At 40.0% G+C, this 25159-nt stretch overlaps 2 protein-coding genes and 1 long non-coding RNA gene across 15 annotated transcripts in view; 2 read left to right on the forward strand and 1 right to left on the reverse strand.

Moving 5' to 3' along the window:
* plscr3b (phospholipid scramblase 3b) overlaps positions 1-25159 on the forward strand; it is a 482910-nt gene that overhangs the window by 342922 nt on the left and 114829 nt on the right. For 2 of the 5 annotated variants that reach the window (XM_051924894.1, XM_051924895.1), the window contains exon 1: positions 5401-5556. The exons of 1 other annotated variant lie outside the window; for it this stretch is intronic. The gene's annotated coding sequence lies outside the window, so the exon portion shown is untranslated. Of the gene's footprint in view, positions 1-5400; positions 5557-25159 lie in introns of those variants that run through there. 2 more of the 5 variants (XM_028798419.2, XM_028798420.2) reach the window with 1 other exon arrangement.
* Positions 1-25159, reverse strand: part of LOC114649013 (zona pellucida sperm-binding protein 3-like) — a 238557-nt gene that overhangs the window by 72996 nt on the left and 140402 nt on the right. The gene's annotated exons all lie outside the window — the stretch shown is intronic.
* The window catches only part of LOC127527164 (uncharacterized), a 252499-nt gene that overhangs the window by 71951 nt on the left and 155389 nt on the right, over positions 1-25159 (forward strand). The window lies entirely within an intron of this gene.

The raw sequence follows: 25159 nt of genomic DNA on the forward strand, positions 1-25159 counted from the left end.
TTTTTTCACTAAACAGTTTCTGATTTGTTTACACCTTCTTTATATAAATTGCATGTTTGCAATAAAGGTGGAATAAGTTCTGACAGGATTTCTCTTGGTTTCATTTTTTAATCAAACAAAACCTGCATTTTGGCAAGGATGTTTAGACTTTTTATATCCAATGTAAATATAAGACGTTTGGGGCACTTGATTTACCCCTCTGCTTCACATTTTAAATTTACAAATCAAACAATTCAGACGTGATTAATCTCCAGGGCCATCCTTTATATTCAGAACATCTTCAGTCCTTCTTGGTAATCCTGAACTGTACATAGTGGGATATTGCACAGTTCTTCAAGAAGAAAACCCCCAGGTCATTGAGGGATAAAGGAGACAGAAATGTACTTCACATTCTGTGCGCCATATAAATTCCATGTAGTTTTAGGGTAGCATTTCTGTTATACTAAATTTGAAGGAAGAGCCATTTGGCCAGTAAATTGTCCACATAACGTAAACTATGAAACTCTCAGATTTGCTGAATTCAGTCCAGAGTGGCAGAGGGCTTAAACATATTCAGACAAAGTCCGGAGCATGGTGAACTCCACACTCAGGCAGGGTACGAGTTTATCCCAGGATTCACTTATGCATATGTTCACAATAATACTTAAGTATATATAGTGCCTTCCATAATATTTGGGACAAAGACACATTTTTCCTTGATTTACACCTCTTCTCCACAGTTTAAAATTACAAATCAAACAATTCAGATGGGGGCGGCACGGTGGCGCAGTGGGTAGCGCTGCTGCCTCGCAGTTGGGAGACCTGGGGACCTGGGTTCGCTTCCCGGGTCCTCCCTGCGTGGAGTTTGCATGTTCTCCCCGTGTCTGCGTGGGTTTCCTCCGGGCGCTCCGGTTTCCTCCCACAGTCCAAAGACATGCGGTTAGGTGGATTGGCGATTCTAAATTGGCCCTAGTGTGTTCTTGGTGTGCGGGTGTGTTTGTGTGTGTCCTGCGGTGGGTTGGCACCCTGCCCGGGATTGGTTCCTGCCTTGTGCCCTGTGTTGGCTGGGATTGGCTCCAGCCGACCCCCGTGACCCTGTGTTCGGATTCAGCGGGTTGGAAAATGGATGGATGGATGGACAATTCAGATGTGATTAAAGTGTACATTGCAGGCTTTCATAACATAGTATACAGCAATCTTGATGGATTAATGAGGGTTTGAAATTACCTACATCTGAAAACATCTGAAGGAGGAAAAGGAAGACTTCTTCTGATGCGTCTTTATCACTGAGCACACGACTGCTGTGGAAACAGACACCACCTCACTATTCCATTGCAAAGAGCTAAAGGTGATTTCTGTGGACATTGTCTTCGAAGGGAGGGCTATGTGGACATGAGTCACCAACAGTACAAGCTGATATTCATTCTGCAAATGAGCAGCTTCAGAACCAACTACAGGGCAGATTAAAAAAAATGACAAAATGACAAAAATGACATGAGATGTTGAGCTGCAGGTGGTTCGGTTTGTATCATGTAACAAAGTTCTTCACCAGTGTCCTGCATTCATTCTTCTTCCCACCACTGAAAAACCAAACAATGGCTATGCCATCAGAAAATTCTGCAGATGAACTGATTTAATGTTTTATCTAAAGTCTGCAGTGTACATGGTAAACAGAAAGGGAGTCAGTACAGTTTGGAGTGGAACCCCTGTGCTACTCATGACCGCGTCCAACACACAGCTCTTAAGCCGCACAAGCTGTGCTCTACCAGTATGTACAGTATGTATGTATGGTGTTGAATCTACCATATCCCCTATATACAGTTAGGTCCATAAATATTTGGACAGGGACAACTTTATTCTAATTTTGGTTCTGTACATTAACACAATGAATTTTAAATGAAACAACTCAGATGCAGTTGAAGTGCAGACTTTCAGCTTTAATTCAGTGGGGTGAACAAAACGATTGCATAAAAATGTGAGGCAACTAAAGCATTTTTTGAACACAATCCCTTCATTTCAGGGGCTCAAAAGTAATTGGTGTGGGCAAGTCAGTCATTATGTCATTAACAATTAAGCAGATAAAAGGCCTGGAGTTGATTTGAGGTGTGGTGCTTGCATGTGGAAGATTTTGCTGTGAACAGACAACATACAGTCAAAGGAGCTCTCCATGCAGGTGAAAGAAGCCATCCTTAAGCTGCGAAAACAGAAAAAACCCATCCGAGAAATTGCTACAATATTACGAGTGGCAAAATCTACAGTTTGGTACATACTGAGAAAGAAGGCAAGCACTGGTGAACTCAGCAACACAAAAAGACCTGGACGTCCACGGAAGACAACAGTGGTGGACGATCGCAGAATCATTTCCATGGTGAAGAGAAACCCCTTCACAACAGCCAACCAAGTGAACAACACTCTCCAGGGGGTAGGCGTATCGATATCCAAGTCTACCATAAAGAGAAGACTGCATGAAAGTAAATACAGAGGGTGCATTGCAAGGTGCAAACCACTCATAAGCCTCAAGAATAGAAAGGCTAGATTGGACTTTGCTAAAGAACATCTAAAAAAGCCAGCACAGTTCTGGAAAAACATTCTTTGGACAGATGAGACCAAGATCAACCTCTACCAGAATGATGGCAAGAAAAAAGTATGGAGAAGGCGTGGAACAGCTCATTATCCAAAGCATACCACTTGGGCGTGCGTGGCTGCCAGTGGCACTGGGACACTAGTGTTTATTGATGATGTGACACAGGACAGAAGCAGCTGAATGAATTCTGAGGTGTTCAGAGACATACTGTCTGCTCAAATCCAGCTAAATGCAGTGAAATTGATTGGGCGGCGTTTCATGATACAGATGGACAATGACCCAAAACATACAGCCAAAGCAACCCAGGAGTTTATTAAAGCAAAGAAGTGGAAAATTTTTGAATGGCCAAGTCAGTCACCTGATCTTAACCCAATTGAGCATGCATTTCACTTGTTGAAGACTAAACTTGGGACAGAAAGGCCCACAAACAAACAGCAACTGAAAGCCATTGCAGTAAAGGCCTGGCAGAGCATTAAAAAGGAGGAAACCCAGCATCTGGTGATGTCCATGAGATCAAGACTTCAGGCTGTCATTGCCAGCAAAGGGTTTTCAACCAAGTATTAGAAATGAACATTTTATTTCCAGTTATTTAATTTGTCCAATTACTTTTAAGCCCCTGAAATGAAGGGATTGTGTTAAAAAATGCTTTAGTTGCCTCCTATCTTTATGCAATAGTTTTGTTCACCCCACTGAATTAAAGCTGAAAGTCTGCACTTCAACTGCATCTGAGTTGTTTCATTTAAAAATCATTGTGGTAATGTACAGAACCAAAATTAGAAAAAGTTGTCTCTGTCCAAATATTTATGGACCTAACTGTATATATTGTCATATATGGCAGGCCGTTCATCCCAGGCCAATATCCCCAGGCTGCCAGGTGGAGATCTCCATGCAGCATGGAGGTGCCCTGAATACCAGCAAGGAATTATGGACCATGGAGTTTTCATCCACAGACCTGCTGGATACCACAGGGGCCCCTAGAGTATGCTGCAGGGAGGCCCAAGGACTATTACGTGCCCTATAACCCGGAAGTACGTCTTAGTCACAGCGACAGGAGGGATGACGTACTTCCGGGATGAAAAGAAGACTTTTGATCTGACCAGGAAGTGCTAGGAAGTCACATGGACTGCAGGTTCAGAAGCACTTCCGGGTCACGGACTATATAAAGGACTGTGGGAGATCCCAGAGTTGTGCTGAGCTGGGTGGAAGGGTAGCAACGCGTCTGGGAGAGGGGAGGATTGTTTATTGTATTGAGTATTGTAGTGATTTATGAATATAGTGGAGTGGAGGGTGCTTGGTGCACATTATTATTATAAAATAAAGTCATATTGGACTTTTATCTGGTGTCAGTATGTGTTGTCCGAGTGTTCAAGGGAGCAAGAGCACCCCCTATCTGTTACTATATATATATATATATATATATATATATATATATATATATATATATATATATATATATATTGTGGTGGATTGCCGGTTTCCCATTCCGGCCCTCACCACCAGACCACCAGGAGGAGCTCTCCTGACAGCATGATCGTGCCCCGAGTTCCAGCAGGGCCTCATGGACTATGTAGTGTTTATACACAGCCCTGCTGGATACCTTGGGGGCCGCCGGGAGTCACTGTAGGGGGGCTCGTGGGCTCTTATGTGCCCTATAACCTGGGAGTACGTCACGGTCACGTGACAGGAAGGAACGACGTGCTCCCGGGGTGAAGAAAAGGACAAATTACCCTGACCCGGAAGGAATAAAGACTTGTGGGGTTTGAACAGGAACCACTTCCGGGTCAGGGGGTATAAAGGACTCCGGGGAAAGCCCAGACATTGAGCTGAGCTGGGAGGTAGGGTGGCAAGTGTCTGGGCGAGGAGGATTGGTTTTGAAGAGAGTTTATTGTTGTAGTATATGAGAAGTGTGGTGTGGAGAGTGCTTTGTGCACGTTATTATTATAATAAAGAATCTTGGACTTTTAACTGGTGTCTAGAGTGGTACCTGAGGGTTCAAGAGGTAGACAAAGACCTCTACTGCCACAATATATATACAGTATATATATATCCTCACCCTGCTACTCTGTTTTTCCAGATGAAGAGTAAGCTTGTTTCAGAAAACAGATGACAGCTTCATCCACCCCATCTAGTACTGGTACTGGTACTGAAACTGCAGAGACTCCCAGTGCTGTTCTGACAAGGGGCTGCAAGTCAGCCAATATTGGGGTCTTCATAATGTCTGAGGTTAGAGCCACCAGCCAATGGTTATTTAAGACCTTCAGCTGCACTATATTGAGGATCTGTGCTACACAAGACGTTTAATATACTTTGTAGGATCTGATTCAGATGCAAAAACTACACACAGTTGCCCAACACACACTTTCAGTACCTTAGGATTAACATTATCAGGTCCGGTAGCTTTTAAATTTCTGTAGTTCTTTCTTCACCAGTGTGACGGCCAGTCCTAGGTGGCTGTGAGATTGGTAAAAAACGTGAGTGGAAGTCGTTGTAGCTAGTGCATGAGGACAGCGACACTGCCATTTGGTATACAAAAAAGTGTAAATGGAAGGTGAGTGGGAAGGGAGGGTGTGTGGAAAGTGGTACATAGTCTTGCAGAGTAATGTGGACTGCATTTTGGGAATAAAAATGGCACTGACGAAAAGTCAAAAGACGAAAATAATATGTGTTATTAGCAAGGATCCAACTCGAGGAAATTGGATAAACTGTGCGAAACACATTGAGATACCGTGAGTGGACACTAGGGAGCACTGTAGAACAATTCGCGCACTCCGTGGCTCAGAGAGGCGCTCTGCTTGACTGATTCAAATACCTTGAAAAACTGCGGAAGCAGCGGAGAAAAGAGGCGGGGAGCTGAGGCTGTTGCTTTGCTTGTTGGTGGGTTTTTTTGTTCTTTCTTTGTTTTCGAATTAAAGCAGTCGATTATCTTGGAAAGAAGTCTCATCGGAGTTTAATTGCAACGAGAAGCGTGCTGCCTTTAAGGCGAGATCAGTCAGGTAAGATTGTCACAATCTTTGTCGCTTGTTACTTCTATTCCAGACGCTTGTTTCTCGTGGTTACGTGCAGACTCGCTCCTTGACCCATTAGGAATCCCAGCAGGAGAACCATGTCGTGTCTGCAGTAATGGGCTGTGGAGGAAATGATGGTGGCGCACTTTTGCATTCTGTTTTTGCCCCTCGGCAGGCTTAGAAAGATGGGGAGACATGGAGTCTCGGCGATGCAACTGTGCTTGGGAGCGAAGTGCGAGCGCCAGCTTAATTATTAATCCCAGAATAAAATATTACAAAATTACCCCGTTTGTGTCAGTCTTCCCAGACAGCCGTGTAATATTCAGCGGGAGTTTTTTCGTTTAGTGCATTACTATTATTTTGGAAAGTTAATGGATACCTCCGAACGTTGATGCGTCTGTTTTATCGTGCAAAAACGTGCAGCTCTTCGAAACCCTCCCTGAAGGGCGCCGTATGATACTTTATTGAGGGGCTGCGCGCTGAATTAATCAGTAAACGTTTGTTGATTTCTCTGACGTTTTTGGAAAAGGGGTTGACGTGCGTTTTTCGTTTATCTGAGTGTCCAAATCTAAACTAAAAGGTAATGATGTCATTGCATCATTTAATGGTGTTTGCTGTTGGGGCCAATCTACAGTAAAGGTTGGGTTTACGGCCGCGGTTACCCCACTTTGGAAGTTCTGTAACTTTAGGGGCCGCAGATTTCGCGTACAACGATTTCTCCACAGGAGGTCAGTTCTTAATTTTAATTGGTTATTTAATTCCGGTTGTCGCCCCTCTAACTTGGAGGTACTTTTTGGAATAATTAGCTTGCCGCAAAATAAAATTCTCCAACCCATTTAATTCAGTGGTTGAAGGAAGTGCGACACTTTAGATTTGTTGACTTCTTTAGTCTGGTTAGGAGGTTTCAGAGGGTGCGTAGTTATATTAGCAAATCCAAGGGTTCCCAGACTTTTAATCTTAAGCCTTTTGGAGTACTTGGCGGGGTGGATGGACGTCCTCCCCTGGTTGTCCATAACGGGTATTCGGTGAACTTGGCAGCGTGAGAGGGGGTGGTGTATGCCCCTCTCGGTGGCCGTAGCACGCGCCCCTTTGTAAATATAACACATACTTCTAGCAGCGCCCCATTTTGGTGTACGAAGCGTGTGCACTCAATGCCACGACCAGCGGATAAGATCGCCCAGTCGGTATCATCAGAGATCGACGAACTTGTCCGGAGCACGCCCCTCAGATGGCGTCGCCCTTGACAGTCGCCTAATAGATTGATCTGCTCTGTCCTATGGCCCCAAAGCGATGTACTCTCTGATTGCCACACAACTCTCCCTCCCATTATAAATCCAACTTGGGAAGCAGAGCAAGATCATGAATATGTAACTTCTCAGCATCCGTACTTGATCTTGGCTTTATTACGCAATGTTAAGGAAGAACATGGAGTTGTACAACACGTGCGTCCCGAGTGTGTTTATGATTTTATGACAGTAGTCAAACTACATGATTTTGGATAATAGACAGTTCTAGACCATTGATATGTGATCAAATGTGTGATATTGCTAGGCCAGGGATTTCAACCTTTTTCTTGCCATACCCCCTCCAGAAATGGAATGTCTAGAAATACCACAGTTAGTTCAGTCTTAAATTGTTAAAGTGCAGAATTTATAATGGGCACAAACGACTAAATGTGTTTCTTGAATTCCTCCATCACTAATACTGCATTTTGGAATGGTAATAAGTGATTACTGATAGTTAGTTTGTTGTGTATCTTTTCATTTTTCTTGTTTAAGACATGTTCTTTAAAATTATTTTTAATAGAGTAACAGTAGTGTGGCTTGATATGGAATAAAAAGTTGCTTATTAATTCAATATGTTAACAAATACAGAATTATATATTGTGATTTGTGGGTCACAGACATGCATAGGAGAGAAGGAGGGGAGTCCAGGATTCAAAGAAAATCAGTTTTGTTGTTATAATGATGGAACAGGCGCGTGCATTTTATTCAAAGGGGAGTTGTCACATCAGTACACACACTAACACAGCAAGCAAGCAGTGATATTTTCAGTCATCCTGCATTCGTTTCCTTCGTCAGATTAAAGGAACAGATCGCCAGCTTTATTGTGGAGGACAGATGACAAACTTGCAGTTGAACAGACACCAGACAACCAATTTCTGCTTGTTTCAGTGCACCGTGCAGTTGGGGGGTGCTGGATTTTTAAAAATCTCACCATATTACTCAATTACCAAAAGAAGTTTTCATAGGTTACATACTACTTCAGGTCAAAACAAAGAGCAAAATTAGTCAGTGTGAAAGCGGAGTCTGAGTCTTGGCTGCAGAGTTCTGCTTCTCCCTGTTATTTTTTAAAGAAGGATGAAGATTCCTGAACATTGACAACTCTGATACAATAGCATTCCATATTGATTAATATTAGTAAACACTGAAATTAAATGTCAGATAAGTTTTAATTTTTGATAATTAACATTCCAGTTCGTTTGTCATTGTATTTGTCTGACAGTTTCTAGAACCAATATTAACATGATGGTACATTATTTTTAGTTTTATTAATCATTTTGTTTAGCAAATTGGACCAGAGAGAGAGACGCACACTGTGCAAACCTCTTGTTGGGGATGGAGGGGTGACAGAGAGTAGTAACCTCTTAAGAAGTCAGTTTTCACAAGAATCCCTCAGTTGTGATGCATGTTCTGGCATGAATCAACCGAAAGAGGTGGGGTATGAGAGGGTGAGGTTATGTCAGACATTTATATAAGCAGAGGGAGACTCAGTTTGGAGCAGGCAGTAGACATGGAAGAGGAGAATGTGTTAGGGTGGACGAGACGGGAGTGAATTCTCCAGTTGGAGTACTATGAGACACGGTTTCAGCTGCTATTTTTTTAAGGACTACTGTTTTCCATTTTTTCTGTATTTCGTTGCATACCATTTCAGAGCTGCTTGCATATCGTGCAGTTTCATTCATATTGAATTACTGTGAAGCAATTGAAGTATCCATCCATCCATTTCCCAACCCGCTGAAATCGAACACAGGGTCATGGGGGTCTGCTGGAGCCAATCCCAGCCAACACAGGGCACAAGGCAGGAACTAATCCTGGGCAGGGTACCAACCCACCGCAGGACACACACAAACACACCAGAATCGCCAGTCCACCTAGATTTTGATTAATACTTGAAAACTATTAACTATTAAGATAATTTAAAGCAGTCTTTAAAGTCATATCTAAACATTAACATTATACAAAGTTATTGTCTGTTTTTACCTGCATTATTATCAATGTTTATTATTGTTTTTTGTATCAGTATGGTGCTGCTGGAATATGTGAATTTCCCCTTGGGATTAATAAAGTATCTATCTATCTATCTATCTATCTATCTATCTATCTATCTATCTATCTATCTATCTATCTATCTATCTATCTATCTATCTATCTATCTACAGTGGTGTGAAAAACTATTTGCCCCCTTCCTGATTTCTTATTCTTTTGCATGTTTGTCACACAAAATGTTTCTGATCATCAAACACATTTAACCATTAGTCAAATATAACACAAGTAAACACAAAATGCAGTTTTTAAATGATGGTTTTTATTATTTAGGGAGAAAAAAAATCCAAACCTACATGGCCCTGTGTGAAAAGGTAATTGCCCCCTTGTTTAAAAATAACCTAACTATGGTGTATCACACCTGAGTTCAATTTCCGTAGCCACCCCCAGGCCTGATTACTGCCACACCTGTTTCAATCAAGAAATCACTTAAATAGGAGCTGCCTGACACAGAGAAGTAGACCAAAAGCACCTCAAAAGCTAGACATCATGCCAAGATCCAAAGAAATTCAGGAACAAATGAGAACAGAAGTAATTGAGATCTATCAGTCTGGTAAAGGTTATAAAGCCATTTGTAAAGCTTTGGGACTCCAGCGAACCACAGTGAGAGCCATTATCCACAAATGGCAAAAACATGGAACAGTGGTGAACCTTCCCAGGAGTGGCCGGCCGACCAAAATTACCCCAAGAGCGCAGAGACGACTCATCCGAGAGGTCACAAAAGACCCCAGGACAACGTCTAAAGAACTGCAGGCCTCACTTGCCTCAATTAAGGTCAGTGTTCACGACTCCACCATAAGAAAGAGACTGGGCAAAAACGGCCTGCATGGCAGATGTCCAAGACACAAACCACTGTTAAGCAAAAAGAACATTAGGGCTCGTCTCAATTTTGCTAAGAAACATCTCAATGATTGCCAAGACTTTTGGGAAAATACCTTGTGGACTGATGAGACAAAAGTTGAACTTTTTGGAAGGCAAATGTCCCGTTACATCTGGCGTAAAAGGAACACAGCATTTCAGAAAAAGAACATCATACCAACAGTAAAATATGGTGGTGGTAGTGTGATGGTCTGGGGTTGTTTTGCTGCTTCAGGACCTGGAAGGCTTGCTGTGATAGATGGAACCATGAATTCTACTGTCTACCAAAAAATCCTGAAGGAGAATGTCCGGCCATCTGTTCGTCAACTCAAGCTGAAGCGATCTTGGGTGCTGCAACAGGACAATGACCCAAAACACACCAGCAAATCCACCTCTGAATGGCTGAAGAAAAACAAAATGAAGACTTTGGAGTGGCCTAGTCAAAGTCCTGACCTGAATCCAATTGAGATGCTATGGCATGACCTTAAAAAGGCGGTTCATGCTAGAAAACCCTCAAATAAAGCTGAATTACAACAATTTTGCAAAGATGAGTGGGCCAAAATTCCTCCAGAGCATTGTAAAAGACTCATTGCAAGTTATCGCAAACGCTTGATTGCAGTTATTGCTGCTAAGGGTGGCCCAACCAGTTATTAGGTTCAGGGGGCAATTACTTTTTCACACAGGGCCATGTAGGTTTGGATTTTTTTTTCTCCCTAAATAATAAAAACCACCATTTACAAACTGCATTTTGTGTTTACTTGTGTTATATTTGACTAATGGTTAAATGTGTTTGATGATCAGAAACATTTTGTGTGACAAACATGCAAAAGAATAAGAAATCAGGAAGGGGGCAAATAGTTTTTCACACCACTGTATCTATCTATCTATCTATCTGTTATATAGTGCCTTTCATGTCTGTCTGTCTGTCTGCCTACCTACCTACCTACTAACTAAGCCTCCTACTTATACAGAAATGACAGCTGGTGTTTGCTTCATCCTGTCAGCTTCTGTGATCAGAGATTAAGTGCCAACCAGATTAAGCTCTGTTTTTAATGTGGCATGGAAGGGAGTAATTTTAGGAGTCCATTTTTTTTTTTTGTCTGTACCAATTAAAATCGAGGGATATTTTTTTTAAATAAATAAGGACTTTTTCCAGAAATGTACATAATGGCATTTTGCATTTCAGAACACAGAGAGTGTTTAATTCAGTCTTGTCAATGGAAAATAAAAATGAAGCACTTTAAAGGTTCAGTTTCTTTTCCTTATTAAACAAAAACTGTCAAAACAAAAGCAATACAGTTAAGCTGTGTATAGACTGAAGTTTTCTTTTATGGTGGTCTTCCTCAGCATTTTATTTTGGTCAGCCATTTATTTTATGTTTTGTCCTTTATTTTGCCTTATACAATTTCTTGTATTAGGAATTTGTTAGTTTTCACATACCCCTTGGGGTCAGAGTGCAGGGTCTGCCATTGTGCAGCACCCCTGGAGCAAATGAAGTTTAAGCGCCTTGTTCAAAGGCCCAGCAGAGTAGGATCTCTTTTGGCAGTAATGAGGATTTGAACCGGCAACCTTCTAGATACCAACACAGACCCATACACTGCTAAACTAGTTCATGTTATAGCCATGTCAAATGAGACAACCTCTCCAGAGATTTTCAGTCATAGCCCCCATTTACATAATCTTACAGGGTCAGAAGCATTTGGTGATGCACTCCTGTGACATACCCAACAACTCAATCTGACTACATCAAACCGGTTCAATTTTGTGATTGGTTGTAGTGGCAGGCTCTTTGTTTATGAGAGCTGACAACCAACAAATGCTCATCCGGAAGTATAATTTATACAGTACATGAGGAATAAAAACTTGTTTGGCTGAGACCTCACAAACAGAAGAAAAGCTTGTCCATCTAATTTCTCATGTTTTATGTATCACAACTGAATGAAAAAAAGAATAAAGGGCAGAGGTTGTCTACAAACTCGTCATACCTGCTAATATTTTATACAGCACCGGCTCCACCAGGCAGCATGTTACTCGCTCTCACGAAAAAGGGCAAGAATGAGAGTTTGCTGGACGGTTGGCATGCAGTTGCTAAATGTGGCCAGTAATTTTTAGTCATGTCAGCAAGCCAAATGATGCAATTTGTTTGAAGTGGAAGGTGCAATTTTGAACTGGAACACCCCTGAAGTCAGATTTGCAAGTCAGAAATTAGGGCTGGTCTATCAAGTCTGAGTTTATCCGACTTCAGATTATGACATCAATCCAAATACACCACAGACTTTAGTGAAAGCTGTAGTATTATACTGTTTATTAACACTTGTCTCATTTAATCAGTCGTACACACAGTAGTGTCCAACTTCTATCCGTGGACAGGTTGCTGTAATGATTGGATGTTCAAAATACTGCATAATGCATTGTTATCAAATGCTGTTTATTACAATGGTGCAAGAACAACAAAGGTTTTCCTGGATACATCCACATTGGTTTCCAAATTTTTTACTGGAATACAGTCGACTCGGGTGTGTCATTCCCAGCTCCAACATCTGACTTTCGAGGTAAATAGAATGCAGCATAACATACTGAACGACTAGAAATCACGTAATATAATATCAGTTAATTAACTGATAAATATAAATTGAATCAATGTGGTGTGTGCCCAGTCTTTCTTTCTAATGCTTCTAAAGTGAAGAAATAAAAGTGGGAGTGACAATTCCAGTTAAAGTGGAGCTGCTTTGTCAGTATCCATTTTCTCAGATTGTGGATGAAACAAAGCTGGACTTCTATTCTGTACAATCAGATGAATGGATCCGCTCCAGCAGATGCAGAAAAATGAAATAAAGCCTTTGTCCTTGAGCAGGCTCTTGTTTGACTGTGGATGATTTCAATTGAAGGTGGCCTTTAACTTTTAATTTAGAACAGTAGAAATGAAAAGCAGCAGCCATGGTAATGGCCCAGTTTGCCGCCTTGTTATCTTTTCTGTAGTGGTGTGTATGCATCTTTTACAATTTTTTATTTCTTCTTTTAATTGACCCCACACCTTTATTTTATACTATGTATATAGCAGCCTTGGGATTTAGATTGATTTTTATTACTTCTAGTCCAAATTGCCTGTCTGTATTTGATTGTTCTTTGTTACTGCTGGGATAACAGGCTGTCATTACTGTGAAAGCCATGTGGACTTTTCAGGGTAGGAAATAAGTTTTAAAAGGTGATTTTTGACACTTATAGCTAGCAGCACAGTAGTTAGTCCTTATCTTGTCAGCTTTGGGGATCTGAGTTCAAGTGCCCCCAGATCAGTCTTTATTTATTTTGAAGAACAAAGAAAACTTTTGCTTCCATGACCAAAATCCAGTGGCATTTTATAAATAAATAAGGGCATTTTCCAAAATGTAAAAAATAACACTTTACCTTTTAGAACAGTGAACATGACTAATTTGATCTTGTTGACTGTAGAGAAAAGGACAATTTAAGAACCTTCTTTGTTTTCGTATTTTAAAAACTCAAATTAAGCTTTGCATATTTACAATTGTTTTGTCATAAACTAAGGAATAAGCATTATATTAACCCAGTGAAAAGAAAAACTGTTTCATACAACTGGTACTTAGTGTTTCAGACTGAGGGCCAGTTTGCTAAAGTCATAGATACAGTGGCGCACCTACTGTCAACAGTCACTTGGTAGTGTAATCCTGCATTAAATTTACCCCATTCCCTTATTAAAGAATATGCAGTATGTCAAAATACCAAAAGTCAAATCCAGTGTTGCTGTATTTGCATTTTCAAAGCCGCAGATTTCAGTCAGTGAAACTAAAGTTGTTACTGTAATATACAGTGGATATTCTGAAAGGAAACACCAACCTAATGTAATCACAAATCAGAAGTGGTGATGCAAGCTAATTGAACAACAAGAAAGAGTATGTGTTGCAAGCTAGGGAAGAATTGTTTTCCATATTTTTTTTTTTTTAGGTTTATGCCAGGTTGCTGTCATCCAGAACAAAGTTTAGCTATCTTAAATGTAAATGGCACACACACAACTGAAAGGTGGTTTTAGATTAGATCAGATTTTATTTGTCTCCAAGGAAAATTTTAAGATGTTACAGATGCTCCCAAAACAAAAATAAAAACTTTTGGTTTGGATAACAGAGAGCTGCTCCTGTCAATAATATGCTTGTAGGTGGCAGTAATATAAAGTCAGACCTTCTCGGATCCTGCCCTAGGTTTATTGTGAATTTCCCATCGGGATTAATAAAGTATCTATCTATCTATCTATCTATCTATCTATCTATCTATCTATCTATCTATCTATCTATCTATCTATCTATCTATCTATCTATCTATCTATCTATCTATCTATCTATCTATCTATCTATCTATCTATCTATCTATCTATCTATCTATCTATCTATCTATCTATCTATCTATATTAACAGTCATTAATACAGTATTTGAATAGAGCAGGTCCAGCCTGTAGTGTCCACGAACAGAACATGGACAGAATGATTCATCAAAAAGATGTGATATAGAGTGAATCTTTTCTGTCAGTCAGTATGATATAACTTCCTAGGCAGTGATGTGGACAAATTCAGTCTGTATTTCAATGTCTTTATCTCACTTTTTTTTTTTTTTTTGTACGTTGTATTAGTCCCCAAGGGGAAATTGGCTTTTTATATAAGCTTTAATTGTCTTGTACTTCAGTTTTCACCATCACACGTTAATAAAAAAAATCTCCTGTGCCCCTCCTGCTTTTTCCACTCAGTCTGATAAAACTCAGCCAGCATTAAAATAAATAAGAAAAAAATAGGAGGTGTAAGGCACTTCTCCTCAGTACCCAAAATATCACAGTACCTAATCTTGCCTTAAGTTGCTTTGAAAGATAACAGTTCAAACAACTTGCATGAAAACAACAGAACACTTCTCATTATATGAAGTCAGGCCAGATCTAAATTCTTTCCACCTTACTTGTATCATTTCGTACAACTAACACTAAAAGGTGGCATATGAACAAAACTGTGTCAAAGCAAAGTTCTATTCACTTTCCTTTTATAAATCCCAATCAATGTGAATTCTAGTGCACATTCACAAGCCTACAGCCCCATCCTGACTCCTTCCAGAATTTTGAATATTTGAATATGCAATGCAATATAAATAGCCTCTTCCATTCAGTGTTTTGTAAAAAAGACAAAAGCACATGTGAAAAAGAAGAATTTCAGTGAATGTGAAATGGAGGTCCTGCTCAGTCAAATGGAGACAAGGAAAAATCTACTATTTGTTGGTTTAAGCAGTGGTACAAGCAACAAAAGAAAATTGATAGAGTGGCACAGTGTGGCGGAGGCATTCAAAAGTTCAAGCTGAGAAGTCACACAGATATCAAAGTCGACGTGAAAAGGTGAGTGTCAGCACCACTAAAGGAGGTAGCGGAATTCCGGGGCTCGCACTGTTTGAGCAGCGAGCTGCTGCAGTTATTAATGATACACTTGCATACAGTGCATCCGGAAAGTATTCACAGCGCATCACTTTTTCCACCTTTTGTTATGTTACGACCTTATTCCAAAATGGATTAAATTCATTTTTACCTCAGAATTCTACACACAACACCCCATAATGACAACGTGAAAAAAGTTTACTTGAGGTTTTTGCAAATTTATTAAAAATAAACTGAGAAATCACATCTACATAAGTATTCACAACCTTTGCTCAATACTTTGTCGATGCACCTTTGGCAGCAATTACAGCCTCAAGTCTTTTTGAATATGATGCCACAAGCTTGGCACACCTATCCTTGGCCAGTTTCACCCATTCCTCTTTGCAGCACCTCTCAAGCTCCATCAGGTTGGATGGGAAGCGTCGGTGCACAGCCATTTTAAGATCTCTCCAGAGATGTTCAATCGGATTCAAGTCTGGGCTCTGGCTGGGCCACTCAAGGACATTCACAGAGTTGTCCTAAAGCCACTCCTTTGATATCTTGGCTGTGTGCTTAGGGTCGTTGTCCTGCTGAAAGATGAACCGTCGCCCCAGTCTGAGGTCAAGAGCGCTCTGGAGCAGGTTTTCATCCAGGATGTCTCTGTACATTGCTGCAGTCATCTTTCCCTTTATCCTGACTAGTCTCCCAGTCCCTGCTGCTGAAAAACATCCCCACAGCATGATGCTGCCACTACCATGCTTCACTGTAGGGATGGTGCTAGGTTTTTCCAAACGTGACACCTGGCATTCACACCAAAGAGTTCAATCTTTGTCTCATCAGACCAGAGAATTTTCTTTCTCATGGTCTGAGTGTCCTTCAAGTGCCTTTTGGCAAACTCCAGGCAGGCTGCCATGTGCCTTTTACTAAGGAGTGGCTTCCGTCTGGCCACTCTACCATAGGCCTGATTGGTGGATTGCTGCAGAGATAGTTGTCCTTCTGGAAGGTTCTCCTCTCTCCACAGAGGACCTCTGGAGCTCTGACAGAGAGTGACCATCAGGTTCTTGGTCACCTCCCTGACTAAGGCCGTTCTCCCCCTATCGCTCAGTTTAGATGGCCGGCCAGCTCTTGGAAGAGTCCTGGTGGTTTTGAACGTCTTCCACTTATGGGTGATGGAGGCCACTGTGCTCATTGGGACCTTCAAAGCAGCACAAATGTTTCTGTAACCTTCCCCAGATTTGTGCCTCGAGACAATCCTGTCTCGGAGGTCTACAGACAATTCCTTTGACTTCATGCTTGGTTTGTGCTCTGACATGAACGGTCAATTGTGGGACCTTATATAGACAGGTGTGTGCCTTTCCATATCCTGTCCAATCAACTGAATTTACCTCAGGTGGACTCCAATTAAGCTGCAGAAACATCTCAAGGATGATCAGGGGAAACAGGATGCACCTGAGCTCAATTTTGAGCTTCATGGCAAAGGCTGTGAATACTTATGTACATGTGCTTTCTCAATTTTTTTATTTTTAATAAATTTGCAAAAACCTCAAGTAAACTTTTTCCACGTTGTCATTATGGGGTGTTGTGTGTAGAATTCTGAGGAAAAAAATTAATTTAATCCATTTTGGAATAAGGCTGTAACATAACAAAATGTGGAAAAAGTGATGTGCTGTGAATACTTTCTGGATGCACTGTATCTTGCCACAACATTAATGAGATGCAGTTTTGCATTTTTGCATCAGATAATTTGCATATTAATAGTAGAGGAAATAAACTTTCTATTTACAGAAGCAAATTCATTTTCTGAAGGTACCTTTATAGCAACGTGCATGCAGTTGACCACTCTGTGAAGTGTGCTTTGATGTTTGCTGTTCAACCAATGTTTAAGGAAATCTTATATCTGGATGACAAGCAGATAATACCATCCTATACAGCTAGCATGGCGCAACTCAGTGATGACTGAGAAATATGCGATCAGTCAGCTAGTTCACGTTGAAAAGCTCCTGTGGCTGAAAACCCAAGGGTGGACGGAACTGGTAAAGGAGCAGTTAGAGCACAATTCCTCAAAGCCTTCCTTTGTAAAGCCGGTGCTAGTTCAGCACACAGCTCCAAGAGGATAGCTGTGGGAAATCAAAATCGACTTAGATGCCAGTCATCATCATCCATATTACTAACCGAGAATGCTAAACCGGATGATGAACGCAGGCACATCCGGCAATGGGCCGTAGCTGCAAAAAGACGTACTGCGCAGGCGCAAAAAGAGTCCGCGAGAGTCGGCTGAGGAGCCGAGAAAGGCGGACAAAAGAGGGCGAGAGAGGCGGATGAGGGTCCGCGAGAGGCGCAGGCGCAAAAAGAGTCCGCGAGAGTCGGAGAAAGGCAGACAAAAGAGGGCGACAAAGGCGGATGAGGGGCCGCGAGAGGCGGACAAGACCACAGAAAAAAGGAGTGAGCACATACAAAAAGGAGTCACAGAAATGAGACGCAACAAGCACCGAAAAAAGGAAAAGGCACATAAAAAAGTAGTCAAACGCGGGCAAAGCACGAAACACATTGCACACGAAACTAAACACACCAAAAAAAAAGAACAGACGAGCGCACAACAGCAAGGCACGACCACACCCCCCCCCCCCACCCTACAGGCACGGGACGGGACACACACCAAGAGGGGGATTCAACAAGCCCATGGAAGACAAAAAAAAGAACACAAAAACGCCCCACAGACCCTACAAGCAAGGGACGGGACACACACAAAGAGGGGGATTCAAACAAGACACAGGAACACAAAAAGAAAGAAGACGCTCGCGCAACAACAATCCCCCCCACACATCCATAAGAAGTGACACCCAAAGCCACATATTCTAAAGTGAACGTCGACACCTTCACACTAGGCAGCATAGGTGTCGGCATAGGTGTCAGCATAGGTGGATGTCCTTTCAATAAAGCACTATTAACCGTTCAACTGCAGAAAAGGATACATATTAACAGTGAGTGCGATCCTCCTTATTACTTATCCATATTTCGCATGCTGAGAAAGAAACAAGTCATGAATACACGGTCACAGGTACAAAACGATTCGGAAAGGGTAACGGGAACAAACACACGAACACGAAAGAAACAAGAAAATAGACGGCGACGCATAAAACGCACTTCTGAAACACCGGGAGATAAAATGTCTCGGATCAAAAAACGCAAAGCACAAGTGACACCGTTGCAGAGACGTGCCCAAATGGACAGACACAATGAACGTTGACGCATTCAGCGCGCGTGTCAAAGTGCTGCATCGAAAGAAGCACGATTTAAAAACCGAAAGAGCTCGCGTATCAGACATACAAAAAAGGGAGCGAAGAGACAGAATAAATGAACGGAGACGTGAACAACGCGCAAATGAACTGACAGAAAAAAAAAAAGCAAGACGCGAAAAGCACCAAGCTCAAATGACCGACATACAAAAACGGACAAGGCTCGATACAAACAATGCACGGCGTAGACTAAAACGGACTTTGCGCAAAGCGGAGGCGAATAAAAAAAAAAGAAAAAAATAGCGCGTCACAAATAATGGACATGCAACAAAAAGGCAATCAAACGCAAAAAGCGAAACATGCCCGTCGCGGACATCAACGCCACACACCTGTTAAACGCTTACGCAAAATGGCTGAAAACGCCTTCAATAAGGAATCCACTATTGAGGAAAATTCATTGGGATTAATGAATGTCATTTGCAATCATTGTCATTCACTTAACTTCACAGAAGAAACAACTGGCAATACAAATAATGAATTTACACGTTGTTGTCAAAAAGGTCAGATTAGACTTCCTCCTTTACATTCATATCCTGAATATCTAAAGAAGCTTCTAACTAACGATGTGCCTGAAAGTAAAAACTTTATGAACTGCATTAGATCCTACAATAGTTCATTTGCTTTTGCATCTACCGGAGTACATATCAGGCCACCAAAAGGCAATGGCCCATACTGCTTTCGCATATGTGGACAAATATTGCATCGCATTGGAACAGTGCACCCTGAAACAAATCAACAACGCAAATATGCACAAATCTACATCCTAGATCCAGATCAGGCAATCTATCAACGCATGAACCTTCCTGAAAACAAACAATGCACAGAGCTTATAATGAGAAACGTCACTCATGTCATAAACAATCACCCATTAGCTAAGTCTATAAAAATGCTACATGAAGTTGAAAAGGAGGCAAATACAAAAGCAAATGCAGAAGGTATAGCGGCAACTACAATTGCTTTGGTCTTAATAAAGGACAAAGAACAAGATCCAAGACGATACAATCTGCCCGTTGTTAATGAAGTGGCAATTGTCTTTCAAAGTAAAGATGGTGAGCCTCCATTTCGCAGAGATATTGTTCTACATTTACGTCCTGATAAAAACAACACACCTACATTCCAACGCATAGACATTTGCTTTCCGCTTCTTGATACTTTATTTGTTATTTCTATGCGCATCATCCAAAGCTGCACACTATTCTATATCTAATTCATACATCTCACTCTTTGTCATGTCCCAACACCAGGGGTTGGCGAGCAAAGCGAGCAGGGGGCAGAGCCCCCTAGTGGGACAAGAAATCAGTATTTTCTCTAAATATGCTTTCTTTTGTAATTCTTCCATTTGCGATGTCTTCTAACAACACTAAAGGAGCCATTGCAGTTGGAATAGTTTAGTCATTCCGTGCACCATTATTACAGAATGTTTACAATCGTATGTCTTAAATTTATAAACAATATGCAGTTAATTTCTGTGTATTTGATAAAGGCCACGTCATGGATGCAAATGTAAAAAAAAGAAAGGGAACCCACGAAAAAACAGCAGCACTGCTTTGACGCTAGGTGCGGCCTGTTTACAAAACCGAATGGTAACGTGCTTATGCATGGTGTGAGGCTGCCGTGAAGATGTGCATAGCGTTACACCAAATGTAGTTTTTATACATCTCGACATGAGCATGGAAACGGGTGTACGCACAGTTTATACATGAGGCCCCAGGTCTTCACCTTTTCCGTCTTCAGATGAGCTTGTAACTTTTATCCTTGCACTTGGTATTCACCCTTTTCATTTTCAGATGAACAACTCTTATTTTAGGGCTCTTTAGGAAGTGGTATTTGTAGTCTTACGAGGTGATTGTGGGAATGTTTAATAGATCTAACTTTCCATTCCTCAGAGTCTCTTGTATTCTCGTATGTTATAGATATAGGCAGCCATCAGATCATTTAGACTCAGTGTGTGACATTTCTCAAGTTGGTTGTTGAGGTGGGCCGGTGCATGTGTTTGCATTAACAGCAGCATCTCTTCAGTTTAGTTTAAAAATCATTCAAAAAATATGCTAACAAGCCAGAAGCTGTATCTTAACATTACTAAAAAACATCATTAATCAACAATAATTAATTACTTTAAAACATTAAGAATTAATTTTAAAAGTTTCTGTAAAGGCTGCTAAATGGTGCAGCGTCTGGAAGTGCATGGTTTTGGCTGTTGCAACACATTCTTCAAGCTACCTATTAATTATATTCCAAAGCTGCTTTATCCTATTTAGAAATGTTTTGAGCTAGAGAAACTGTGACTAGTAAGCTAAGTACTCTGACTTGCCTGCCTCTGTAAATGAGGAATGTTCAATTACGTTTAAATAAGTTGAATGAACTTTTACGTCATGGCAGGTCACAATGAGTTCAGGTACTGTGGCATTTTTTTTATTGCAGAGAAGCAGCTTAAACATCTTATTAGAGTTGCTGCTTCAATACTGGGCAATTTTCACGTGATACATTTGGATGGAGTGGAAAAGGCAGGAGGTGGCCTCGAAACGAGTGATTGAGTAATGATTAAAAATCAAGCACGTTACAGTTAAAACTAAAATGTGTTCTCCAGCTTTTTAAATTCTGGCTGCATTTGTCTTTATTTGTCTTTGTTACTACATAGGTAGATACAGTATGTTACATCATTCTGAATAGTGCTTATTAACTCAGGAATAGAAATGATTCACTCTGTACTAATCTTAATACATAATTCGCCTGCTGGTCTTGTTCTGTTTGAATATCAATCCTTATAAAGTAAACCTGCAGCAAAACTGAGCAGATTTGACCACAACTTTCACCTACAAGCCCTGTGATTGACAACAGCAGCACCTCTCTTATTCAAGCCAGAAGTTGTGTGTGGGGGTTGTTTTGTATAAAAAAAAAAGCAAACTTTTTGTTTGTTTGTTTTATTTCTTGAGCTTCTATAAAGTTTTAATTTCCCCTTTTGGACAGATGGAGCCTATCCATCCATCCTGAGTAATTAATATAAAATGATATGACTGTTATGTTGTGGAAGACAGGCGGTCAGATGACCACAATTTTAGAATCACTGAGATACAGTATGTCTCTGCTTTGGTTTTCCTAAAGTAATGTTTTAGCTAACCACATTCTTAGTAACTTAAATTAACACATTCAAAATCGTCATCTGAGAGAGATACTGTCACTTTATTATTACTTCTCAATAGGCTGACAAGACAACTTTTGAGGTATAATTTGTTGCATTTCTTTTGTTTTCTTCAGTTGGAGCAGAGACAGGTGAAGTGATTTGCTCATGGTCACAACAGGATCTTTAGCTAGATTTGAACACCCAGCTTCATTCATTGAAGTTCCAAGTCATAACACGTATGCCACACTGTCTGCCTGTCACTTACCATATGCAGACATATGATGCAAGGTTGATTGTCGATTAGTGCAGGAAAGCCACATTTTTCTGTTTTTATGCAAGTCTTTTTAATTTGATTGATTTGATTTTTTTTTACCAGAATGCTTTTCTATATCAAACCAATTTAACTTCCATTACTCTTTAGTTGATAAATAGACCTTTTTAAAAGTTATAGATGTGATGGTGGTGTTATTGTTCTTGTTTTGCTTTAGTCCACTGTACAACAAAGTTCTCCATTTTATGATGAAAAGTATTTTGGTAGTCAGTGCAGAAAAAATGTGATGAGGAAGTGGAAGAAGGTTATATAAGATTAGATGGCACTGCCTTGTCAAAGCCAGGCTTTAACACAATAGCTACAGTATACTTAATAAGTTATGTTTAATATTGGTAATAATCTGGAAGACATTTTTTTCCTATTCCTTTATACTTTAAGGGACATAATTTGTTCATTTTGGAGCATATTTGCTCTCAATTATTTCAATTTTTCTAGTATCGCAATCATTTTTTCTCAGCTGCCTTTATTTTCCTGCCAAATTGTGATGATGTGCCTGTGTGGTTAATTGGTGATTCTAATGTGACTGAGTTTGGGGTTGTATGAATTAAGTCCTGGTGCTCCATCTAGGGTTCCTTCCTTGTGCCTAATTCTACCATGACATGCTCCAGCTCCTCTTTACAGTGAATTGACTCAGGCAGGTTTGATAATGTTATGTAATGTGTATATGTGTTTAAATGAGAGTTTATATAAATTAAGTTATATTACATGGGCTCAAAAGTTTAAGGAATTGCCTAAAAAAGAAAGGGACAACAACAGCTGCATTTCAATTTATGAAATGAAATGAATTTCATTTTTATTTATTTGTGATTTTTTTTTTTTGGCTTGAGGCTGCATTTTTCCTTGTTTCTCGCATATGTTCTGGGTATCAAGTAATGCCTGCAAGATTCTATATAACATAAAGAAAACTTGAGGGAACACACTGTGGGGCATGTGTGCACCTGTCCTACCAGGTAGAACAAAAACAAAGTCGTTACTTCCTGACTTTTATCGGTTTCAGTTTAAAAGGCAATGTGTGATGAAGGTTTAATTTTCTCTTGTGTGTCAACTTACAAAATTACTGAGTGGAGACAGGATGTCATTCTTTTGTCAATCCTTTTTCATCAATAACTACATGAGGTATGCATTCTGCTCATAATCCATGAATCTTTCTTTATGGCAGGAAAAATGTTTTCTCCAGCTTTGTGGCCTAGTTGTTATGGCATTGACCAATAAAGCACACAGCCAAAATATGATAGAATTCTGAAAACCACAGTGCTGTGACTGGCAATCATCCATGGATAGTCTATCCATTTTTCTAAGTTGCTTATCTAGTTCTGGGTCATTGAATGACTGACATCTCTTCTGACAGCACTGTATACAAAGTGGAAAGTAGTCCGTCACAGGGCACACTTGCACACAACAACATTCAATACTTACCATAAAAAAGCACCATATAAGGTAAACTCGATTATAATTTATTGTATATACTGCATTTCATAGCAAGTTCTTTCTGAAAATAAAAAGTGTGAAGAACTACTGTGACTGTCCAGCACCTTGGGATTGTGTTTAATACTGAAGGTTATTATCCATAGTATAACCCAGCTTTTGTCAGCTATGATTAAAGTTTTCTTGTAGGTGAAATCAGTTTTGTTACAGTTCATTCTGTGTGTGATGATGAACTTTTTTTTAAACGTTTGTATGAATTTTCATTGTTATCAGTATATATTAGTGAAGGAAAGGTTATATACTCTCAGGTTTAATTTATCAGTCTTAACTTGTACTGTAATCTTTGGAGGCTTCTCCTGCCAGCAGTGTTGAGGTACATTACTTTTAAAAATAACTTAGTTACATTATTTATTTTTTGTTGTAAGTAATGAGTATGTCACATAGTTATCATAAAATGTAATATATTTTATATGGAAAACTGCACATTTCACTGGCCAAGTTTGTTCTTAACCCTAAACCCATATATGAACCTTCATGAAACTGACCAGAAACACGGCCAAATCTGACAATTTTTTGTGTTTTATAAAACCATTTAGTCCTTCATAAATAACATCACAGGCTTTGGCAGTAAAGAACCAAACCGAGCAGAGTTGGATGGATGAATGACTTGGGTCCATCTTTGCCAAGTTGAGTGGGAGATAGTCTTCCTTCATTCAGTTTGCAATATATGTGAGACCTGCAGAAATTCTAGCTGGTACAGTGTGGTCCTCAATAATAATTAAGCACCTGTGGAAATTGTTCACAGTGGAAAGGCAGGCACTACATAAAAAAGGTTTGTTTGTGCTCTATAGTACTTTTCATACAGAGTAGTATTCAAAATTTTTCTTTGAGCTCCAAATGTACATAATTTGATGTGTGAAGAAATGAAACAAAATTAAGCACATTTGGAAGGTGTTCACCATAAAAAGGTGCTTTGAAAATGAAACTTGTTTGTACTTTTCCTTGCACATAATGTAGAACACTGAGCAGAGTTGCTGTTGGAGATCTGAATGTATTCAATTGCATAAATCAACAAATGAATAATGTTCACTAGGCAAAGGTCTCATACAATTGATGTAATGGAAGCTTCCCTGGACGCTACCTTGAATATAGAGAACTGGTCTAGAGTTGTTTTTGGAATCTTGATGTATGTCATCCAGTTTTAGATGGTATTCATCATTGGAAAGTGCCATGTGAAGTTACATTTTTTTATAGTAAATGTAGTGCTTTTCATAGAACTATTAATAATTGTTGCTTGGAATAATGTGCAATTCCAATGTGCAAATGATTCATGTGCAGTAAAGCTTTTCAGCTTATGTAGAAAGAGGCATCTTTCAGAGAAAGTCCTACCTAGAATTAGTGCTTTGACTCTAAATGCACTGCGTCAGTTGTATGAATTATACCACAGTAAGTAAGCTCATTTGTGAGAGGAATTAAACTATACGTGTTTTCTACCCTTTGAATAGTATCCACCATGAAAAGATTCTATATAGTAAGTTGGTTTGTACTGCCTTTCATGCAGAATGCTGTCCAAAACATTTGTCTTTACTCTAATTGTGTGAATGTTTAATCAGTTCTGTATATGCTGAATGTCCTGGGATTGTGTTTGCCTTAGAAAGGCACTATATGAAATACATTAAATTCTGTTTTATGCCTTAATGAACTTTAATAGATCTTATGATAAAAATGATAGATCTGTGGACTATAAAGCACAGAGCTGCACATGTATTGCCATCTCTGGATGTCATGGGGTTCCATGAGCCATTCTTCTCACATTTTAGTCTGCCAGTTGTTTCATGC

This window comes from Erpetoichthys calabaricus, chromosome 3 (genome assembly GCF_900747795.2).
Source record: "Erpetoichthys calabaricus chromosome 3, fErpCal1.3, whole genome shotgun sequence".
NCBI lineage: Eukaryota > Metazoa > Chordata > Cladistia > Polypteriformes > Polypteridae > Erpetoichthys > Erpetoichthys calabaricus.